The sequence below is a fragment of the Pteronotus mesoamericanus genome, unplaced genomic scaffold (assembly GCF_021234165.1).
Source record: "Pteronotus mesoamericanus isolate MK-2021 breed Mesoamerican mustached bat unplaced genomic scaffold, CSHL_Meso_final contig_50, whole genome shotgun sequence".
In the NCBI taxonomy this organism is placed as follows: domain Eukaryota; kingdom Metazoa; phylum Chordata; class Mammalia; order Chiroptera; family Mormoopidae; genus Pteronotus; species Pteronotus mesoamericanus.
The window spans coordinates 15,582,004-15,596,487 of record NW_026555186.1 but is presented as its reverse complement, the minus strand read 5'-3'; positions in this window follow the sequence as shown (position 1 = coordinate 15,596,487).

Sequence of the window (14,484 nt, the reverse complement as noted above, 5' to 3'; positions counted from 1 at the left end):
GCTGGCCATGCTCGGTCCCTGTGGCTCTCTACTCTTCTTCTCTTTTAAGCAGGTAGATTGAGAGGGAACTGTTTCTCATCCTCCAGATGAACTGAGGACACAGTGCCTGCTGGGGATTTGTGGTGTGTTTATTATTATTATTATTTTAATTTAGAGTCACAGGAAAAGAAGACATGTTCTCCTTCATTTTTCTTCTAATATGTATTTTTAGTTCCACCTTTCATGGTTATTTTTAATCTGCCTAAAGATTTTTTTTTCTCCACCCAATATTCTCATCACGATTTATCAGTTTCCCACTTGGTTCCACTTTGGACGTGAACAGAAGTATTTAGGAAGCCATTTCTCGGTGCTGTTTTTTATTCCATGAGTTTGTTCCTACGCTGGCACTGTACTGTTTTCACTTCTGTACCTTGGGACGCTGTGCCTTAGTAACCAGTAGGGCCCATTCCTGTTGGCACTTCTTTTCAAGATTTGTCTGTGATTCATAGAACTTTTTATCCATCCAAGTTATAGAATCAGTTTGTCCAGTTGCTGAAATTTTTTTACTGGAAGTTTTGTTTCGCATTGCATTAAATAGGTAGATTGCTTTAGTAAGAACGTGTTGAAGAGTACCTGGAGTTTGGTTTAATTAGGTGCGGTAAGACAACAGACAGGGGATGACTATTATCAAGGAAGACGTTTCACTCACAGCTCCCTAGAAACGGGAGGCACACAGGGACCTAGGGCCACAGGGGAAGAACCAGGGTCAGTCAGGGGGGCAGAGAGAGCCCAGGGAAAACTGGGCAAAATCCTTCATTGTGGCTTCCACAGGAGGGAACAGGCCATGAAGGGTAAACAGGTTTAGTACTGGCAAATTTCAGTAATTTCAGTGGGCTAAGGGGTAGGGGCTGCCCCTGACTGTCTGGTATCTGCCCTGAGGTGCTTAGGGCAGAGGACAGTGGCCTTAAGTGTGAGTGCCCGATAGAGGAGAGGATGGGGGCGAGGGGTCTGGATTGGTTGGTTTGTACTTGAAAGGTGTGCCCCCTGGGAGAGGCAGTCAGTCCAGCGCCAGCAAGACCCCCATATGTCAAAGCATTAAAAATACAGAAAATAAAAAAAATCGTATTTCATACGAATATATGATACTTTGCGATTTTAAGCATTATTTTTCACCAACATGGCTATTTTTTTCATTTATTTAAATCTTCCTTTAAGTTCTTTCAGAACATTTAAAGTTTTTCTACATAAAGATTCCACATTTTTATTAGATTAATTCCTGGATATATTATAATTTTGCAATGGTAAGATAAAGGAGTTTTACTGTTTTTATTAATTTTTCTAATTGCTCATGGCTCATATGGAGGAATGTTGATCTTGTTGATGTCATGTAAAGACAGACCATGGGGGACCAGAGGCGAGGGTGGACATCCCTGACCCAGGTAGCTGTCTCTGCCCCAGATGGATGCAGCCCCGGGTAGCTGCAGACCCAGGTGGATGCAGCTGCATGAGGGACCCCAGCACCTGCAATGGACAAACCTCTCAGGAAACCCACAGAATCATGAGGAACAATAAATCCTGTGCTTTTCAGTAGCTCAATTTGGCATGTTTTGTTAAACATCAATAGCATGTCCCAAAGGGCAGGTGTTTTAGATATTGATGAAACCCAACTTATCAATATTTTCCTTTTTATGGGTCATGCTTTTGATATCCTGTTTTAGAAGGACTTACCTACACCAAGGTAGTTAGTATTTTTTTAATAAGTAAAATGTTTTAGAAAAACTTTTAAAAAGGTTTTCTTATTTCAGAAATTTTATAGTTTTAGCTTTAATATTAAGGTCTGTATTCCATTTTGAGTTAGTATTTGTGTATGGCATGGGTTGATGGTAGGAGCAGAGAGTAACATTATTTTTTTTTTTTTTGGCTGGATATCCCACTGCATTTATTGAAGTAAATATCGTGCCCCATAGAATTACCTTGGCAACTCTGTCAAAAATAAAGTGATCATGTCTTTGTGTGTCTATTTCTGGACTTTGTATTGTGTTCCATTTACCTGTCATTGACAGCTTATGCAATATCACATTGTCTCCATCACTGAAGCTTTATGTTAAGTCTGAAATGAGATAATGTAAGTCCTCCAACTTTGTTCCTCTTTGTCAAAATTGTTTTGTCTCTTCTAGATCCTTTAATTTTCCATATACACTTTTGAATCAATTTGTTAATATCCCCAAAACCCTCTGCTGGGACTTCTAATGAGATTGTGTTGACTCTGTTGGTCAACTGGGGAAATCAACAGCTTAGCATTATTGAGTTATTTATGCTTAGGTATAGTTTATGTTTCACTTATTTAGGTTTTCTTTAATTTCCTTCATCAATGTTTTATTATTTTCACTTATAACTTATAGGTCTTAACCTATGTCTTTCTAATCCTGTCCCTAAGTACTTTGTATTTCGATGTTGTAAATTGTGTTTTTAAATTGAAGTTTCCAGGATGTTGTTGCTATATAGAAGCACAACCATGTCCCATGTGTTTACTGTGTATACTGCAACCTTGCTAAATTCACCCATTAGTTTGAGTAGCTTGTGTGTAGATTTCTTAGAATTTTCTCTGTTCCCAATCATGCTACCCATGCATAAAGATAGTTGATTTTTCTGCACATGTGCCTTTTGTTGTCTTCTCTCTCGTTTCACTGAGGCATCCTTTGCAGACTTGAGCAGAAACGGTGAGAGGGCACCTTGGACTTGTTAATAACTTTGGGGAAAAGTGGGAAATCAGGGTGTTTGCTGTGGGTTTCCCACGGGTACCTCACTAAGGTTCAAGGAGTTTCCTTCTGTTCTTCATTTGCTGAGAGTTCTTGTCATTTTGTCAAAAATCTATCTTCCAGTTTTTCTCCTTAGTCCTGTTAATATGTGGAATGAAATTGGTTGATGTTCTAATCTTAAACCAATCCCATTTTTCTGGATAAGTGCCCACGTGTGTGATATTTATTTACAGGGCATGTTATTTATTATAGTTCTGTCTTTAATCTATCATTTTTAAAATAATACTGTTTTCAGTATTATATCTTAAAAGGCTTTGCTCAAATCAAGGTCACAGATATTTTCTCCTGTTTCCTTTAGAAATTTCATAATTTCATATATTACATTCAGGTCTATAATCCTTTGTGAGCTGGTTTTTATATGAAGTGAGACATAGCTACAAGGCTGTTTCGTTCTTGCATATGAATATACAATTTTTCTACCATTTATTCTAAAGACTATTCTTTGTCCACAGAATTGCCTTTGTACCTTTGTCAAAACTCAACTGACCGCATATATGTGTTTCTACTTCTGGAACTTCTATCCTGTCTTGTTGATCTGTTTATCCATTTTGATGTCATTTCTACACCATCTTGATTGTTATAGCTTTGTATTGTGTCTTGAAATCAAGTAGCATTACTTTAGTTTTTCAAACTAAACTCAGTTTTTCTCTTTGAAAGTTGTTCCAGCTATTCAGGTCCTTTCCATTTCCACTTGAATGTTAGAATCAGTTTGTGATTTTCCACAGAAAAATTCCTCTGCAATTTTGATTGGGATTATGTTGGCTCCGTACATCGATTTTTTTTTTTTTAAAGTTTTATTTATTTATTTTTAGAGGGAGGGGAAGGGAGGGAGTAAGAGAGGAAGAGAAACATCTGTGTAAGAGAAACATCCATCGGTTGCCTCTTGCCATGCGTTCAGCCTGAAATCAAACCCACAACCCAGGCATGTGCCCTGAATGGGAATCAAACCCGGTGACCTTTTCACTTTGTGGGACAACACCCAACCAACTGAGCCACACCAGTCAGAGAAGTAACATCATAATGGTATTGAGTCTTTTGAGTAACACTGCCTATCTCTCAATTTATTTTGGTTTTCTTTAAGTCTGCATTGTTTTGTAACTTCCAGTGTACAAGTCTTATATATCTTCTGTCAAATATATCACTACTTAATTTTTTGATGCAACTGTACATACACTTTTTAAAAAGTTCTTTTTTTCATTGTTCATGGCTAGTATTTGAAATACAATTGATTATATATAGATTTTGTGTACTGAAACCTTACTAGATTCATTTGCAAGTTCTAGTAGCTTTCTCATAGGTTCTGTATTTTCTAGGTAGAATATCATGCTGTCTGCAAATAAGGACAGTTTTACTTCTTCCTGTCTAATCTGATGACTTTTATTTCTTTTTCTTGACTGATTTTACTCGTGAGAATCTTGAGGAAGATTTCAAATAGAAGTGGTGAGTAGACATCCCCATGTTCCTGCGTGGGCACGATATGTTATTGTGTTTCATTTTTTTATTCTATTTGCAAACATTTTAAAGAATGTTTGCATCTTTATTTGAGGGATATTTCTTTTCTTATGTCTGCATCTGGTTCGGATATCAGAGCACCGTTACCTTAGAGAATGATTTGGGGGTTATTCTCTTGTCCTGAAATTTCTGGGAGGGTTTTTGTACAATTGGAATTATTTCTTCTTTAAATGTTCAGTAGAATTTCCCATGAGGCCATCTGGGTATGCAGCAGCAGTCTTCTTTCTGGGAGTGCTTTTAACTTAAATTCAATTTCTTTGCTAGATTTAGGTGATGGCTGTGGGTCTCCAGTCTCCCTCTCACTTCTCTTATAAGGACATCAGCCACTGGATGTCAGGCCCACTGTGAATCCATGCTCTCATCTCCTGGTCTTGCCGTAGTCACATCTGCAAAAGAAGTCACCATTTACAAGAACCAGAGGTCAGGACTTGGACCCTGATCCAGCACAGTGGCAGCGATGTCCTTGTGGGAAGTTCAGCCGCTCAGGTCACTCACTGGCCATCATCTTCAGAGGCTCTGAGGAGGGGGTGTCCGGGCTGCAGTGTTCCCAGTGAGCTCTGGGGACACTGTGTCTGTGACTTCCCTAACTGTGCCATGCCTGTGACTTCCCTAAAATCCCTGGACACTTCAGGGAACAACAGCCAACATGGGCAACCGGGGATCACGTGGGTGATGTGTTTCTAAGGAAAAATGAAATTGAGCGGCCATCAATATAGCCCACTCTGCCTCCTTGTTCAACTCAACACCAATGGAACTTGGAGAAAAGAAAAAAATATTATCTATTTTGGGACTTCAATAGGTCAAAACATCATATTGATACATGTCAGCCAGTTGAAAATTGTTACCTAGAAGAATGACAGCAGGTTTTATGTAGTGCACAGGAAAGTGATTTTCTGTGTCCTCAGCTTAGCTTTAAGGTGCAACTCAAAGGAACACAAAGAAAATGCTGTTTTTATACATTAACAAATTTATATACGTGGTTCCTTAAAGTAAAGAAAATGCAAATATCTCAGCATTTATAAGGTGCCCTGGCTGGAGCACACGTGAGCTGTCCGCGGGCTCAGGCTGCACAGGAGCGCAGATGCAGGTCAGCCTCTCTATCCGGGGTCCGCAGCCTGGGCTGTGGAACACACGGGGCTGTCCCAGAGACAGGGCCTTTCCTTCTTCCTACACCTGGTGGAGGTAAGGACACTGCTCATTAAACGTCCCCATTAGAGGTGTCCAGTTCTATGTAGCGTCCTGACACTTCACAGCAATGCCCACGATAGACGGGCTACATAGCATCACACTGTGCCTGGTTAGATCAGCGCTGCCAGTATCAGCTGTCCTCTGGGACCCTTGGGCAATTCCAGAAGCATCTAGAGGCTGCAGTGCTGTGGTCGCAGGCACAGAAAGGTGCCTTTCGGCGTGTGAGCACAGCGACCACCTTGCGCTGGGAATTCCTCCCTGTGGCTCTGAGCCCACCACGCCAGGCTTTCCTCCCTCACGTGGCCAACTCTCCTCACCCTGCTCAGTGCCAGGGGCCCAGAGCCTTTCTCCCAACCTCCCAGATGCCACAGTAACCTTGCTTCCCTCCTGTTCACCCTCCTCTGTCTTGGCCTGTGTGATTCCTCCACACCTCATCCACCCGTCAACGTACCTTCCCCAGGGCTCCACAATATTTGACATCAAATAAGGATCTAAATACTTGACATTATCTTATATTTTATTGTAAATTTCAATTTATTTAATGTTCAGGTCAGCACTGAAAACACGTGATGTAGTGACATCAACAATGCAGCCGGCAGTCTGAAGCCACCTTCATGGAAACAGGGTTAAAGGGCTCTGGGTGATTTAAAAATGCGTCATCCGCACAGGGTCTCCCTAAACTGTGTCATCTGTTCCGTTTTCCTTGACATGAAAAAAAGATCCTCTTTACCGTTAGCCTTTATGCAAACTAAAAATATTGTTGAAATTCAGAGGCATGGAAGCAATATTTTTATTTGAGTACAACTTTCTTCACACTTTGGATTTGTAGAACAAATGTTTGCATGTAATTTTCCTTCCTAAAGTGTCAAAAAAGCACAAATATGAAAACAATTATTCTCAAAGGAGTAATTTTTTGTGAAAAAAATGCCTACAGTAATTCTTTCCAGTTGGTTTTGAAAAATGCTGTGTCAAATTATATTTGCAAAGTTGTAAAGACAGAGATCTCATTCTGTGGCAGGAGGGAAAATTCTTGAAGGTGAGATTCACTATGAGGAAGGGGCAGTGGCCTAGCCAACAGTGAGCTTGCGGGCTGTCTCTGCACCTGCCTTCACTCCTTAGGGATGGAACCTCACTTTCAGCAGGAAGCACAGCCACTGAGGATAAAGACTACATTCCCCAGACCGCCTGGCGGATAGCTGTGGTCATGTGATTAAGTTCTGACAGCAAATAGGACACAAACACAAAATTTGTGGAATTTATGGCAAGTGCTCTTAAGGGGAGGGCCCCTACCTAATGGCTGAACAGTGAATGCAATGGCTGGAGCTATAGCGTCTATTTTGGGTAATGAAACAACTTTGGTAATGGAAGCCATGCCAAGAGAACAACCAGAAAGTAGGAGCCTGAGTCTGGGCTCTGAAGGGTGCTCCCAGCCCTAGACTGGCTACCTCTGGCTTTCATGAATGTGAGGAAGAAGTAAACTTCTACCTTGTTTAAATTGATAATTATGTTGGATTTTTACTTGCAATTGAGCTTAATACTAATGAATGTGTACACTGCTGGTATGCTTGGATTGAAAACACAAAGCCTGAGTCGATGTGGTATTGGTTTTGGCATATCGAAATTCATTTGGAAAGCCCTTTTAAATCCTTCTGAATATGCCTTTCTGCCACTTACTCAACCCTTTTTCATCCCAGTTTCTACAGGACATTTCAGCCTGGCTCCCTTCACCCCTTCCCACATGACTTCACTCCCCAAAACCAACTCTGCTCTCCCTTCAGGAAGGTGCCCTACCCCTTGGTTGTCCAACACCCCCAGAGCCTACTTACTCATCTCCTCAGTGGTTCTGGAGCCCAGCAAAGCTGTGGAACATTGTAGGAGATCAGGATCAAGGTGCCACCTTTGGTTGTAAACAGACATTGGTTGTATAATAGTCTTTCTCTAAAAAAGAAAGACAACTTATTTGGAGAACCAAAAATTTTATTCTAGAAGGCTGTTGTGGCATAAATCCTCATATTTATTATCGGACCCTTAGAATGTCCTAAGCTCCTGCTGTGGGGGGGACCCTAGGGGTGCCAGGTGGGCTCTGCTCCCAGCTGGAGATTAATGCTGGTATTGGCACAGTTGCGCCCCCAGAGATGTGTGGGAAAGGAGGTACTGGGAAAGGCCGAAGAGATTTAGGAAGAGAGAAGTAACTCTAGGAAGATCAGGGAGGTCCCAGGGGGAGGGGTATTTGAGAAGTTCTGGGAAGAAGCCCAGGAGGAACGTGGTGAGTGAGGAGGTATAAGCATACACCATCAATGTCATTTACAAGAGGCTTGTTTTATAAAGTCCTAGAATTAGAGTCTTAGCACGTGGAGCTGGGATCAGATGTGTGATCCTACTCTCTCCCCCTCCTTTCTCCTTTGGGAACGTGACTGCAGTCTGCTAGCTCCTTGGCAAGGCCTTTCACACAGCTGGGTGGTGTCATATCCCCCACTCATTCCCAGAGGCGAGTGAGTGCAACAGGTGTGGATGTGATTGGCAGTGGAGCCATGGGAACCCCTGAGTGTGCTGCTCGCAGCCTGCATCTGTATGCCCACCTGCCCCTGCACACACAGCTGCACCTGCTTACACATATGAGCCTGCTCACACACCTGCCCCTGCACACACACCTGCACTAATAGCCTCCCCTGCATGCCCACCTGTCCCTGCACACACACCTACACACAGCCACACCTGCATGCCCACCTGTCCCTGCACACACACCTACACACAGCCACACCTGCATGCCCACCTGTCCCTGCACACACACCTACACACAGCCACACCTGCATGCCCACCTGTCCCTGCACACACACCTACACACAGCCACACCTGCATGCCCACCTGTCCCTGTGCACCCATCCGCCCTCTTCACATCACCCCACATGTGCACTGATGCCCCACCTGCGCAGCTTGGGTGGAGCTGCTTTGTACCAGTTCTGGCTTCAGCAAACAGAAATTCATCCTGAGTGGAAGCACTTGGTCTCTGCTCACAGATTCTGAGAGCCCTCTGACCCGGCCCCTCTGCTACAGGATGTTTGTCTTGAGACAGTCCTTGTGCATATTTTCAGTGCTTGAATTGATGAGATCAGGAAAGCTTACTGGATCAGAGGCCTTTTATAAGCCACTTCAGCTTAAAAACTCAATAAAGTGGGTGTGTCTCTTAAAACAAGGAGCAGGAAACTAGCATTTGAGTTTGAGAAAGGACTTTTTTAGCGTAACTCAGGGTATGGTCCTGGACTCCTAGAAGTCTGTATAGTCAGAACTGAAATGGCATGTATTTCACTTCATCATATTTTTAGAATGATCCCCATTTAGGAAATGCACTGATAACCCAATATTAACCTAATTTCTTTGGCAGTGGTATTCTTCAAGCAGAAATGGCATACGAGGTCTGTTCAGAAGGTATCCAGCCATGTAATATGAAAAATAGAGACATTTATTGAAGAAGATACAAGAAACATTGTACATAGGACAATGATGCCTCAGTCACCTTCAAAGTAGGCACCTTGAGACCTCACACAGTTCTCCCAATCACCAAAAAAAAAAAAAAAAAAAAATCAGCTGCCCCATTGTATTTTCCTGAATCTCCTCGATGGTCTGAGATCTCTTCCCTTTTCAAAGGTGATTTTAGTTTTGGGAAAAGTCAGAAGTCACAGGGAACCAAATCTTGGCTGTAGCGGGGCTGAGCCACCAGGGAGATTTGATGTTTTGCCAAAAACTCTGCACGAGACGTGATACCTGAGTGGGTGTGTTGTCATGACGAAGCTGCCAATCACCAGTTGCCCATAGCTGCAGCCTTCTGAACCATCTGAATAATTTCTGAGGATGAATGTTGAAGCTTAAGGCAAAATTTGATGCAGATTCATTGCTGTACTTGCTCAGTCATTCTGAATGTGATGGTCACTCAATGCTCACTCAATGGTGTCCTCCACCCCCACTGACAGGTACAGTGAAGTTGCCATTGTTCACATGTGTGCATTCCAGTCCACTCTCCTTGGCTGCCAGGTTATGTCAATGTCATGCAAACCGTTCTCATTGTATAAGCAATGGCTGGACTTTTCCTGGACAGGCCTCATATATACTTACATACCAGGCAGTTGTGCTAACCCCTTCCCATATGGCAAATACTTGAGCTTCAGTCTGGCTAAGTTGTTCTTTTAGAGAAAACTTTATGTAGGCAATGCTGCTTTCCACCATTCTCTTTTCCATTGTGCTCAGAATTAAAAGATTATCTTACAAATCTGTATGCAGCAAACAGCGATCCCACCACTGATATGAGTTGACACCAGTCACAGGCCTTTTTAATTTTATTTTTATTTTTTAAAAGTATTTTATTGTTCATGCTATTACTGTTGGGCCACTTTCCCCCACTGCACCCAGCCCGCCTCCCACTCCCATCATCAGTCCCCTCGCCGTTGTCCACATCCATGGGTCCTTCATACGTTCTTTAATCCCTTTTAATCACAGGAGTTGTACTTCATGACACGGAGAGGTGATGGAGAAGGGTTAAAGCGTGACTCGGCTTGTCTCTGTCTCAAGCTCCTTCCTCACCTGTCACAGAGGGAGAAGTTTCATGAAGTTCAGAGTGCGTGCAGGGGAATGGCGGAGCAGAGCGCGGCCCTCAGCCAGTGCTCAGCGAGCCAGCTGTCCCATCGGGAGTTCAGCCATTGTCCTCAGTAGACAACAGGCTCTTCACAAGCAAGGGGAAATTGGGGTGCACAGGAGCACACCCCGAATTCTTGGTTTTGTTGAGGTGGCTGGGTCAATGTGACTCTTTGTCACATTGTGAAGAATCTGTGAAGCATTGACTCTTTTATGAAGATCAGGGGCTGAGTCACCCTTCTTTGAGAGTTGGATCCTGCTTTGTGCAAAGCTGGGCGTAATTTCAGCTGCTAACCAGATTACTGGGGATAAAGCACTGCCGATTCAGTGAACCTCAGTAATACTCCAAATTTGAGTATTTCCAGTTCCTAGAAGAAGAGTTGGCATATTCTGTGTTGGGCCATTCACCACCTTCTCTTTGAACAAATAGTTTCTTACACATTCAAGGCAGTTACGTGGACTCAGCTGGGCCAAGGTGCTCTCCTTTCTTCATTACAACAGTGTGAGCTGGTTACTACTTCACGCACGTATTTCTCTGGATCTACATCCTTAGCCCATGGGCACAGGGAAGTAATTTAAAAGTGTACATATGCACACAAAGGACAGAAGAATCAAGACTGCCCCGTGGGTCCTCCCCCAGGGGCTGCCTGAGGTGGGCAGTGGGCGTGGGGCAGGCATGCAGACTTGGCACCATCATTTACCATGACGCTGGACAAGTTATTTCCACTTCTAAAGCTTTGGTTTTCTCTATAAAAAGAGCTTCATGAGACAACCCACCTCTAGGGTTTGCAAATAGTGTCTTGCTGTGAACCTTGGCCCACAGAAAGCTCTTACTAAACCATCTGTAGCTATCAGTGTTGGCATGAAAAGTGTGAACCACTTTCTCTCACCTAAATATTCAATTCTGGTATTTCTCACTCACTGTGCCAGCTGAATGAACAATTTCTTCTTCCATTAGGTGTAAAGTTGTGGGGTTTTTTTTTTGTTGTTGTTGTTCTGGGATCTGTTGGGTGTTCATGACTGGTGGGTCCACATCCTTATCTTACTTCTGAGGAACCAGGTGGGTTGATGTACTGTGGTCTTTTTCTATTATTATTATTATTATTAGTCTAAGTCAGAGTATGTTTGCAGTTACTTTCATATCTTAAAGGTGATATTTAATTTTATTAGGAAACACTAACTCACCTTCGATGGCTCCAGCAATGCTGTGCTTTGTGGAAAGTTAAAGTCAACCAGGCACTACTGGAAATGCAGTTCTAATTCTGAACTATAATTCTGTCCCTTGCTCAGCAGAGTCCTGTGGGACTCCTGTGGGAGTGGCTGCCTCCAGATCTTGTTTGTGCTTTGATCATTATCAAAAAGAGTTTTATGGAGAAAATACCTAAGTAAACTGCCTAATCTCTAGGCTTGGCCTGCACTCAGAGAAAGTCAGCTGGGGTGAGCGAGTATGTGAGCCTCTGACACAGACCAGAGCAACCCTGCTCACCCATAAAGAGCCAGGAACATTAACTCAAACTTCAAGAGGCAGTAGATATAAGAAAACACTGTCTTTTCATTGTTAAAGAAAAACCTGGCTGGGTAGCTTATTTGGTTATAGCATCATCTGGATATACCAAGATTGCCAAGGTTTGATCCTGGTTAGGGCACTTATAGAATTATCAAATGAATGTATAAATCAGTGGAAAAATGAATCTATATTTCTCTCTCTTTCCCTTCTTCTTTCTCTCAAAAATCAGTAAATTAAAAAAAAAATAGAAAACAAAAGAGCCCTGGCTGGCGTGGATCAGTTGGTTGGAGTTACATCCCGTAACCAAAAGGTTGTGGGTTCAATTCCTGGTTCAATCCCTGGTGCATACAGGAGGCAATCAATTGATGCTTCTCTCTTGCATTGATGTTTCTCTCCCTCCTTTCCTCTTTTCTAAAAGGAATGAACAAAATGTCCTCAGGTGAGAAAAAAAATTCAAGAAGAAACCTGGGAAATGCTGGACATAAGGAAACAATATACTTTCAGGGGAACTCATAAAGTCTTTACAATGTTGCATTTTGTTCTATAGGGTTCCTGTGATTCATAAAGTGTGCTCAATAAATGGATGTGAGGACCATTTCCTCTTTGCAGGCACCCAAGCACAATCTTCCCCTGGGGGGCTCAAGGTGGTAGCTCCGCAGCACTGCCTGGGTCAAGGACACGCCTCTCACACTGCTGAGCAGTCTGAAAGAATTCCTGCAGGGTCCCAACAGGTTCGATGGTGACAAGAGACCTGGTTCTCTGCATTAAGTGCAGTTAAATATGCAGGAACACTGTGTAGCCCCTGCTTGTGCTCCCCCACAGTTATTTCTGCAGCCATGGTTGTACTTAACCACCCGAAATGTGAAAATGGGGTTCCTTGTATAGCAACCCACACTGGGAAATGGATGGATCCCCCCAAAGGTGTGAAGTACATTTAAATTTCAATGATGTAAAACAAGTATTTGCTTGTTCTGCTGTCTGGTCAATTATATTTTCAGGGTTAGGACTCAGAGAGGAGAGAACAAGATGCCTGGGAACCCAGAGGGGCTTTCTGGAGGTGACTGTCAGGAGGAGGAATCCCTAATCAGGTGTGTTTCGTCAGGTCCAGGGGGTGTGTTAGAACATCATCTGCTTTCTCCAAAGTCCAAATGTGAAGGTGCACTGACAGAGTGGGAGGCAGGGAAACACTCGCCAGAGCTGCATCAGGGATGATTGCTTTCCTAGAATTGTGTTCTACCTTAAAGTATGAAACTCTCAGTAAAATCTGGGCAAAAGAGACTTGAATCTTTATATTTGTCATATTTTTGTGATGACCTCTTCTTTTCTTGTCAATGCCGCACACTGTAACTGGTTTCTTGTGCTCTAGTTTAAATCTTTTTAGGGGGTGAGGAAGGGGGTTGCGGGCCCCTGCCCCAGTGCAGGGCAGGGAGGGCCTCATTCCTTCCCTGTTCTGCTTCTTGTCCTGCAGCTTTAAAACACGTGTAATTTGTTGCCATTTCTTTTCACATTCTAAATAAACATTGAATTTTATAACTAATCTGTTATTTTAATTGTATACTGTTTTCTTAAGGAAAGCACCTACAATTATATGAGCCCCAGGCTCCATGAGGCGTGGAACCCTCTCTCCCGGTTCTCTGCAGCTTTAACCCGGTGTTGTCGCCTGAGGGAGGACGCCCCAGGGGGAGTTCTGCAGGGAACCCGGGAGCCCTTGGAAAGGTTTCTCCCAGTGGCACGAGCTTGCCAAGGTCCCACAGGAATCCTCCTGCCTCAGCCCCCTGCCCTGATGGCTTTGTCACCACAGTATGAGGTAGCCAGTCATGGGGAGAACACACACTGAAAATGGTGATGACGGCTGGCAGCTGGGAGCGACATGAGCCAGGACAAGGCTGAGTGTGACCAAGGGGGCCCGGCGTGAGAGATGCAGCATGGGGAGGCCTGTGGGTCTGCCCGTGGGCCTGCCCCATCTTGGCTGAACCGGGGGGACAAGGGCAGCTTGCTTCCCACATCTGGCCCAGCCAGTGGGTCCTTCTCTGCGCCATGAGTTAGCCCCGAGGCATCTGCTGAGGGCTGTGGGGTGTGGCCCTCACCTGGCTGTTCTGTTCACCCCCCCAGGGGCGCGTTCTGAGCCAGGTTCCCCCACTGACAAACCCCAGGGGAGCCAGGGCTGTACCTGGTCTCGTCATTTCTGGCTATACCTGTGACAAGGCTGCCAGGGAGCCCGCCCACTGAGACTCTGATGGCCCCTCACCTCCCGGGTAATGCCTAGGATGGGGCTGTTCTAAGAACCACAGCTCCTGCCATGGGATGGGCCAGGGCACCCCATCCACACTTCTGAAAGTATGTCCCTTTCATACTTTCAGAAGGTGCTCTCTTCTTCCCTTCCAGAACTAGCACTGTCGCCCTCAGTGGTCATTGTGAAGTCCTTAAAGGCTCGAGTGATGGCCCAGTATACGGCTCCTTGGGACCCTTCCTCATAGCTTGAGCTGTGTTCTTATCTCTGCACCTAGGAAGACAGAAACACTCACATTAACCGGCTTACCTTCTGCATGCAGATACCTGATCTACCACAACAGGAACTTTGCTTTTGCCCCCAGGGGATCGGATGAACCTGTCTCAGGGAGACTCCTTGGCAATGGAGCAGCGTCCTGTTAGAACGGGGCCAACTGATGGGCTGGCACGAAGGCTCCACCTGTCACCTCCAAGAGTGATGGGCTGTGACTGGAGAGCACAACTCCTGGTCCCTTTGAAAAGATGTCTGCCCTGGCAGGGTGGATCATTTGGTTGGGGCCTTGTCCCTTACACCAAAAGGTTGCAGGTTTGATCCCTGGTCAGGGCGCCTAGCTGGGCTGCAGT